This window comes from Alternaria atra (genome assembly GCF_907166805.1).
Source record: "Alternaria atra isolate CS162 genome assembly, contig: 35, whole genome shotgun sequence".
Classification (NCBI taxonomy): domain Eukaryota; kingdom Fungi; phylum Ascomycota; class Dothideomycetes; order Pleosporales; family Pleosporaceae; genus Alternaria; species Alternaria atra.
Window position 1 is genome coordinate 66,576 of NW_025091334.1, and position 9,908 is coordinate 76,483.

A 9,908-nucleotide genomic window follows, 5' to 3' on the forward strand; every position below is an offset into this window, starting at 1 on the left:
ATCCTTCACTGTCCAGCTTGTACTTGAACACCTAGAGAAGAGGAAGAACCTCGTTGTTCTGAGCGTCGAAGTCGCTCCAAGTAATCCTTTTAAATGTATCTTTTCGCTTAACGGTTTCTATTTCTTGTTGCATAGCTCTAATGAATCCCTCTTTATGTGGATAAGGGAGCTTCATAACATCCTTGTAGAACTGTGGTTTAAGTGGAAGAGCGGTATGATGGAATTGCGTTTTTGGTGCGTTTGCAGATGCAGCTACGAATGATGACTAATAGGTACTAACAAAGAAGCTGCTGCTCTTTCTTGTTGGTTTTCTAGATCTTTTCGAACCTTCTGAAAGTATGTGGGACGGGCGCAAGTCGCTGTCGATGAGCTCTCTGTTTTGAGCCAAGTTCGAATCGACTGGAATGTGTCGTTTACGTTTCCTTAAAGGACTTGCAAGATTTGGTGACGGCTCTCTTTGCTGTTGTATTTGTAGATTGCCATGTGAGGTTTGAGTAGGTGCCTGTATGCTTTGTGACCTTTGGATGCCTGTATAGCTTGGTGATGTTGGGGCTGGAGTTGGAAACATCGATGGCTGGGCAGTTTTGTCTAGATTTGCTTGGTTTAGTTGAGGTTGGAGTTGTGAGGTTAATGTAGGGTGAATTGTTGGCTGTTTGCTATTCTCTGTTTCGTCCTCTGATGTGTCTTCAGGGTCGTGGAGAGTTGGCATGCGATATGTTTGGATGAACTCTTCTAGGTCTGAGCCTTGCAAGATTGGTTCTGCTTCATCCTTGTCTGATTGATAGAACATGGTTTCCTTGAATGTTACATCGCGCACTCGAACGACCTTTCCTTGGTGGGCTCTGCTCCTAGCTCCGGGCAACCATACCCGGTAGACGTTTGATGCATCATATCCAACTAGATATCCAACTAGCGAACGTGGGCTGAGCTTGTCTCCTCTTGGTATTTGTTGGCGCAGCGCATACGCGCGACAACCATAGATCTTCAAGTGAGCGAGAGAGGGCTTTTGCCATATGCCATCTCGAAAGGAGTCTTCCAGCTCAGTGTTTTGGTGGGTGTTCTGTTGAGGATATATGCGGCACACATGTATATCTTAGGGCTGAGGGCTAGAGGCAGGTTTGATGCCACTCGCATTGAACGACTGCGGTCAATGAGGCTCTTGCCTGAGCGTTCAGCAGAGCCATTCTGCTCCTTGACGTGTGGTGCTCGAATCTGAAATTTGATGCCTTCTTGTTGGCAGTAGCCTCGGGCTGAGTCGTCGGTGATGCCATACCCTCTTTCATCATCTGCGATAAGGAACGTGACTGTGGTGTTGAACTCGCGTTTGATGCTTCGATCTAGTCGTCTGAGTATCTCAAGTAGCGTCGCTTTGTCGCGTTTAGCAATAGTAAATACGAAGTGAAGCTTCGTGTAGAGGTCGATACCATGAAAGACATATTGATGGCCGTTGTAAGCAGTTGCTTCAAGCCTAATAAGATCGATAGCCACCGTTTCGAATGGTCGGGATGCCCCTATCTCGTGACCGATTCGGCGCGAGATGATTTGATGGCCTTTGTTCTGCGAGCATTGTTCACAGTTGATTGTCTTCGGCGAACCTCCTGTAGGTGGTGCGATTCCGATGACGTTACTGGGTAGGTGGTCGATCGCATCACTCCCAGCGTGTCCGAGAAGCACATGTAGCTGTGGTTTTGAAAGCGTGCGAGGTCGTGCTGGTAGAGCAGAGTGTTGCGGTCTTCTCTTATTTGTTACATGGAAAGAGTGCAGCACGGTATGTGAAGCTGCCTGTTGCAGAGGCTCACTTCGATGCACGAGGAGCCAATGGCCTCCCAATCGGGTAAGATCAGCAATGGGTTCCCGCGGGGTTCCGGCACGATATAAGATACTCTTTCCTGAGTCGAAGTGCACGTTTGATGACGACAGGCGTGCGAGCGAGACGAGGCTTGTGAAGAAGGTAGGGATTAGTGCTACTCGTTTAAGCGTTGTAGTCTTTGTGCCTTTGGCAGTAGTAAGAGGTATGTTTACTTCTCCCCACGCTTCGATGCGTGCTTCTGATCCTCCAGCAAGCACAATGTCATCTGGGGCGGCCGGTGCTTTCCATTGGAACTCGGCAGTATTGTTGCAGATGTGTACGTCGGTAGCTGGGTCCAATGTCCATGAGTGGAGGAGCGGATAGTGCTGATAAGGTGGTTGATGGTTGAATGCTGACAGAAATACAGCATAGGCTTGGTGTGAAGTATGTTCGATGGGGTCGTCCCCGCATCAATCTCTATCGAATCGGAGTCCACTTTACGACCAGGGTTGCCAGTTTTAAGTTTCTTGTATCGCCGATTTTTCTCCCGAATCTTGTTTAATAGGCCCTTCTTATCTTTAGACTCGTAATCAGAGATCTTCTTGGCTTTCTCAGGGTCTTCCACGAATCCCCTTGGTCTTAGTGAGGTATCAATGTATGGGCATTGTCCCCAGAAGTGGGTGTCGCCACAGAGGCATGGCTTCACGGGTCTGTCGTCGTTTCTGCCTCTTTTCTCAGTGTATGGAGATTCTTTGTTGTTGAACTTCGCCCCAAACGCTGCAGTTTGTATGTTCGCTTTCTTTGAATGTGTGGTGCGATGATATCGTAGGAAGTTTCCGACTAGGGTTGGAAGTTGACTATCGTGTGGCACAGGCTGATCACGATAGCGGCTCCATGTCTCTTCGGCCTTGAAGACATCGATAGCAATAGTGGCAGAGTAGCCTGAGTCGATCTGTTTGATGGCTCGAATGAAGTCTTTGTGAGGTCGAAAGCCGTGTGCTTCTGGCAAATCGAGTTGTTTCGTACGGCTGTATGCAGCGAGGAAGTCGTTACACCAGTCTTCGATGTTTGACTGACGAGCATGCAGCACTTTCGCTGACTCGTATGCTTTCTGGACTCGATACTCCTGATCGGCGGTGGTAGGTGAGTACAGCTCTTGAAGAGTTTTGAGCTGCTGGTAGACTGAGTCTTTGTCTTTGATGTGGTAGAGTAGGTCCTGACTGATGGTTTTAGTGATGTGCGCTTCAACTTGACCTAACTTATCTCGCAAGCGTCTGTATTCTTTGATCTCCTTATAGTAGGTGTTGATATCTGCATTGTATTGAGCGAAAGCCTCTTGGCTAGGCTCGGTGGCAGGCGATCCATCTTCACTAATGTTGGCAGATGGACGAAGAGGTTTTTCTGGCTTCTGGAGAGGTTGGACAACTCGATCGGGATCGATGTACTCCTATACGTCCCCTGATTCAGCTATTCTCTTAATAACGAAGATCCAGAGCTCCCAGTTGTTGCGGCCTTGGAGGATAATGTCTGAACTAACAGAGTGGGTCGACATAATAGTAGTGATCGGAGGTTAATGTAACAGAAGTAATAGAACGGATTAGTCCGGGCTCATAACTGTAAGCATAGGGTAGTAGTAGTATAAGGTCACATGAATGAGTGTATTCTTCTGTGTATCTACAAATGTGTGATCTGAGCTCTTAAGTAGTCGGACGCATTAGTCATGCCTGCAGAGCAGTCATGTGATGCGGTCCTAGGCTTACACTACAACGACAGGTTTGGGTAGTGGTGCATTCTGGCTAGGTATGTAATTGTCTTCTTTGGCTGCTAGACGAAGGAGGGATACATGAAATATAGGGTGTATCTTTATAGACTTAGGTAGATAGAGGCGGTACGCATGGGAGGAGACCTTCTTGGTTATTTAGTAGGGTCCTAGGTTCTTCTAGTCGAGCTTCTTTAATAGTTGTTGTGTTTAGATGTTACGCGCATCTAACTATACCTCGTCGCTAGCTTCGTAAGCTAGTGCAGGTAGGCGTTTACGGTTCGCGTATTCTTGCTGCAGGGCTTGCGCCTATGTCATTTCTTCGCGGATAAACTTAGTAATATTACGCATCTTATTGATTATTACATTTACATCCTGGGCTTGTAGGGCCTAGTAGGCGGGACGTGTCTTATTCGTGGGCGGTTTAAAACCCATTTAGGGGTTCTAGCCGTAGCAGGCTATTATTAGAGATACTCCTGTAGATTCTGAAACGGTGTTGTTAGCTTTGAATTAAGCAATAGGGAGCTACTAGACCTAGTCGTCTTGCTAGTAGTTTGTGTACGCGCGTAGGACTTGTTCTATCGCAGCGTTAGCGTTCTTAGTTTGCCTGTTAGTCTTAGGATAATAGCTAGTTAAAAAGCGTAGGTTAATCTTTAGCTAGCTACATAGTTCGTTATAGAAGGCAGAGACGAACTGTCTGCCTCTATTAGAGACAATCGTGTTAGGAAGGCTGTAGTTGCACTAGACGTAGCGAAGAAACATGCGCGCTACGTTGGGTGCTTCTATCTTGCTACATAGTATTAGGTAGCGGTATTTAGACAAACAGTCTACTACTACTATTACGTTCTTGTATCCTTCTGACTTAGGTAGGTCGACCACGAAGTCGACGGAGATATCTGCCTAACGTCGTTCAGGAACAGGCAATGGCTTTAATAACCCGTAGTACTTCTCTCGCGACGCTTTAGAGCGGCGGTAGGTGTAGCAGCAGGATACGTATTGTTGGATAGTCTCGAATAGCTAAGGCTAGTAGTATTCCCGTTGGATAAGTTCGAGTGTCTTTCCTTAGCCTAGGTGGCCGCTAGAGGGAGCATTATAGACTGCACGGAGGATCTTGATTTTTAGTTCGTCGTCGTCAGGAATAACAAGCTTGTTCTAGTAGTATAGACGGCCGTCGCGGTTCTTACAGTCGCTTAGGGTGACGGTCTTTAACCGTCGTCTACCGTCGTGCAGCAGTTGCAGAGTTTCTTGTATAAACGGGTCCTTAGGGTAACTGTTAGGTGCTAACTAGTATCCTTCTTCGATAATCTGTTAGATAGATCTATTGGTCTCTACTAACTTAATTATGGGAGGATTCTGAAAGAGTTCTGGGCGCAGCAACGTTTGCTTGCGAGCTTCTTAGGCTTCCTCCTGTGCAAGCTAGTCTTGCGAACGTTAGGTTAAGGCATTAGGCTTCTCGCTATGCTTACCTAGTTAGTACGTAATCGTAAACTGGAATTAGGAGAGGTATTTGGACTATCGAGCCTGACGGTGGCTTAGTTGCTTCGTAGTTGCGAAGTACTATAGGTTCTTATAATTGCTAAGTACAGCAATTAGGAAGGACGCGCCCTCTAGCTTAGGTCTCTACTGTTTAAAGCAACAGACGATAGCGAGTAGTTCCTTATCGTAGATTTCGTAGTTGTTTTCTGCAGGGTTTATCCTCTTTAAGTAGTAGGCTATAGGGCGAAGCGTACTGTTGGGTTCTGTCTGGGAGAGGACACCTGCCGTGACGTAGTCGGAAGCGTCTGCTTCTACGATGATTAGGAGGTTAGGATTAAAGTGTTGCAGTATTAGTGCAGTAGTGAAGGCGCGTTTTAAGGCATTAAAGGCCTTCTAGCAGTCGTTGTTAAAGAGAAACTTAGCGTCCTTCTTAGTTAATGCTATAAGCGGAGCGGCTAGGTAGGAGAAGCTATCTATAAACTGTTGATAGAAGTTCGCAAATCCTAGAAAGGCTCTAACGTCCTTGACGTTGTTTGGGTATTCCTAATCTACGATAGCTTGAACCTTCTTTGGGTCTATTCGTATTCTATCTACTCTAACTACGTAGCTAAGGTAAGTGACTTCAGTTTGGTGGAACTCGCACTTGTCTACGTCTAGTTGGAGCCTAGCTTCCTTAAGAGCGTTTAGAACAGATCTAACGTGCTCCTTGTGTTTGTGGAGGGTCTCGCTATAGATTAGGATATCGTCGAGGTAAGCGGTGCAGAATATGTCTAAGAACGGGCGTAGCACGTCGTTTACGAAGTGCTGGAACGTACTTAGCGCGTTGGCTAGTCTAAAGGGCATTACGAGATATTTAAATAGCCTATATTGGGTACGGAAGGCTGTTAGCTATTCGTCTCCTTTAGCGATGCGGAGTTGGTTGAAGGCAGCGATAATGTCAAGCTTTGTGTAGTACTTAGCCTTGCTTAGTCGGCTTAAGGTCTCTTGGATTAGCGGGATTAGGTAACGGTTCTTAACAGTAACTGCGTTTAAGGCACGGTAGTTGACGCAGAAGCGTAATCCGCCTCTAGGTTTCTTAACAAAGATAATAGGAGACGCGACTAGAGAGGAGCTTGCTTAGATAAACCCCTTCGACAGGTAGTCTTTAAGGTACTTGCGCAGTACCTTTAGCTCGTCTTAGGACATGCCGTATAACGGGCCGAACCTGTGTTGCTTGCCTTTTATTAGTTTGATCTTGTGGTCGTATGGTCGTCGTACGGGCAGTTTGTCGGAGTTCTCTCGCGAGAAGACGTCTATTAGGTTATAGTACTTGGGAGGGACTTTTGTAAGTAGATCGGTGTGCTTCTTTACAGCTAGTGCCTTATTAATGTTAGCAATACTAACAGTACAGATTTTGTAGCCTCTTCTACGCGCTAGGCTTATAAATAGGGCCGCGCCTATGTAATAGATATTAAGTTTCGGCTGTAACTTTAACGAGTCGTCCTAGTCGTTAGTTAACAGAGTGCAGTTAGAGTTGGAGTCGTAGGTGGGTTTGTGTATAGGTTCGTTTAATTGGCGCTTCATCTTAGGTAGCTAATAATCGTGTCGTTGTCGTAGTACGTGTTTGAGTTTTAGGGTTTAGGAGTGAGTTCTATTAGAGCTGTTGTTGCCCTACTGTCCTTGGGGAGTAGGAGCAGAGGTACGGCTAACTCTAAGGCATCGTTTAGTGCATCTTCGGGCAGTAAAAAGCAGCTTCTTATTAGCATAGTCTAAGTTTACTTAATACTTGTTTATCTATAGTTGGCTAAGTATTATCTCGTGGCGGCCAGTGTTAGTGACGTAGAGTCGTATAGACTCTACGTAGTTGTCGTGTTGCAGTTTTAGGGTGACGGTGTGAGATACTTCTCTACTGTTAAGTACAGTTCTAGTAAATCTAGTGGGGTAAATAACGTAGGGCAGCGGGTTTTGACGAAGGTTTAGGTTGCGCGCGAGGTCTCTGTGAATGTATCTAACACTAGTAGCTCTAGTATTAACTAAGGCCTTAAGGTTGCTTCTAGTGTTGCCTTGTTGGACTGTGCAGGGTATCACGATACAGCGTTTCCAGGTGTCAGTTCGAGATTCAGACTAGAGTTCAGCAGAGATTTGGTGTATGCGCGGTCCTAGGGAGCGACTTATCCTTGGGACGGGGCTTTTCCCTTTCGGGACTGGTTGCGAGAGCGTTGTCCTCGAGATCTTGAGGATCGAGAGGATCTTGAAGTATCAGATCCTGCGGAGTAGGTACAGGTCTGGTTATTAGCGCTGTGCGATCGGATATGCTGAGCGGGCAGAGGGACGCTGCAGTTGCTAGATATATGACCCTTCTGGTTACATTTAAAGCAGCGGCCTTCCTTGATTCTCTTCTGGCGTTCAGCAGAGCTAGCGGGAGCGTAGTTTAACACGTCTATATCTATTGCATTAGGATGGGCTGCAGGGAGACGGCGTGGGCGGTCTGGTAGGAAGCGGAGGTTGTTGTCGTACGTGGATATAAGGTTAGCGTAGTCGTTGAGGTCGCTAGGCAAGGCCTCTCCAACCATTGCACGCTGTAGTTTATGGGACAAGGAGTTTTGGAGGGAAGCGATGAGACTAATCTCATTTAATCTAGTATTAGCGGCTAGTCGTCGGAACTCGGCGAAGTGGGAAGTAAAGCTGCGCTTCCCTTGACGTAATCCGCTTAGTCGGCTAAGTGCTGTTAGCTCTTTGTTCGGGTCTCCGTAGGTGGCTTCAAGGAAGGTAATAAGCTGGTCTACAGTATGGACGTCCTTGTCTATAAGCGGGTCAATAAGGGCTACAGCGTCCTTCTCTAGTCGAGAGTGGGCATATAGCAGGCGGGATCTCTCGTTCGGGTATCGGTCAGCGTTACCCTCGAGCTTGTACCTTAGCTTGCGGACGAAGGCGGGGAGGTCCTTTCGTCGGCCATTGAACAAAGGCGGGTCAGGCAGGCGGTCGGTTCGGGGCAGGTCCTTGAGGCTCGCAGTTGGCGGCGTCACAGGCTTCAAGCCACTTCCAGATGGCTCCTCGAAACGAACTTGCCTAGTCTTAATAGTCTCTATCTCTTGACGGAGCTCTAATATCTGTTGCGCGTGTCGATTCTCTTGCTCGGCTAGGTTAGCAAGGAGTGCTTCGTTGCTAGCCTTCAACGCAGCCGAGTCCGCTTGAATTGCGTTTAGCTGACGCAAGATTAGCTGCAACGCGTCAGGTTGTTCGTGGGTAGTCATAGTAGGTTGACGCAACGTAATGTCACGAGATGCTACGAGCACGTGTTTAAGAGCTTACTAGAAGCGTTAATTGTGGCTACGTACGATATCTGGTGTAATACAAGACGTTGCGTAAGGAAACAGAATCAGCATGTACAGGCGGTGAGAAGTTATCGATGGGGGCCGTGCGCATGGCGCTAGGCCTGGCCGGCCAATCAGCAGAATTCGGGTGCTTGGCGGAGCACTCGGATTCTGTAGCGCGTTCAGTGTCAAGGGAACCACGGTGGTTACCGTGACACTGTTAATGCGAGCGCCTATTTAGCGAGCTTAGCGACCTATTAGAGCCCTGCAGGCGGAAGATCGGATCTTAACTGCTAGCGGCTATCTAATGTACCTAGAGTTAGAGAAAAGCAGGTTTTAAGCCTCCTTATAGCTAGGAGGATAGCCTTACTAATTAGGAGGTAATTAGAATCTACGATATATGCGAGTAGGAGAATGATAACTAGAGGCAGCCATATAAGATCGCCCTAGATTGCATATTAAACATGATTAAGAGCATTAAAACTTTAATTAATTATGACTCTAAAACAGCTTTAATTAAATCAATTTTAATCGCGACCTTATAAAACTTTAATCAAGCTCAATCGGCGGCCTCAAATTGATTGACTTGATTGTTGGCGTCTCTGCTGCTATCGCTGTTTGTTAGCGCTTCTTGACAAGCGGCTTTGCAGAGTTTTTGCATCTTGTGCTCGTGCTCTAGGGCTGCAAGATCTGCTCGTAGAGCATTAATCTTGTGCTGTACTGGACTCATGCTCTCATCCGTATCGCGCTTTCGCTTCCGTTACTGCTCATTCTCGCAAGCGGCTGATGTTTCGGCTTGTAGGACTGCGTCCTCTTGAGAGACCTCACGTGTTTGTGCAGTTCCGTCAGTCAACCACGCATCACTCTTAGGCGGCAGAAACCCTGGTGGCTGCATCAGAGCTTCCGGCGAGGTTTGACTTGCGTCAGAGCCTAGATTGACTTGGACCGTGCTTTTTTTGGCGATATCTAGGAATTGATGCCACACCTTGCTAATCTGAAGGTACTGCTCTATTAGGTCAGGCTGCAGCTTAGCTACTGCAATCTGGCGATAGATTTGAAGATGAAGCAGTATCGGACATTCTGGTGTGGATTGCTGCAGGATCTTCGAGCAGGCTGCCGAACTGAAACATGACACAGGCGTGTTGTACGCAGTGAACAAGTGTGGATTGGTAGAAGCAATTGCGTTGACGAGCTTTAATTGCCAGCTGAGAAAATCGCTGAATGACCTGATGTATGCAAGGTAAAGAAAGAAGCACGTCTCCACAGTTGGACAAGGTACTCGAACGATGATAAAGGAATTGTTCGAGTTCTGACTGGCTTTGTTCAATGAAAGGGCCAGCAGGACCCGAGCTTGGCAAATGAAGATATTCCGTTGCACGACCGCTGTGTCCGCCCAGCGGAAAACGTAAAGTTCTTCTCCTCTTGCAGGCATCCCACTATTCAGGTAGATTTGCGAAACAGGAGGGCCTTGTTGGCAGATCATGTAAGTTACTCGCAATCTCTGAGCCATTCCATTTTTCGTGTAATCCAGCTAGTCATCTACGGCTACCGAACGGCTTTGCTCGCTTAGCAGGCGTTCCTCTTCTTCCGT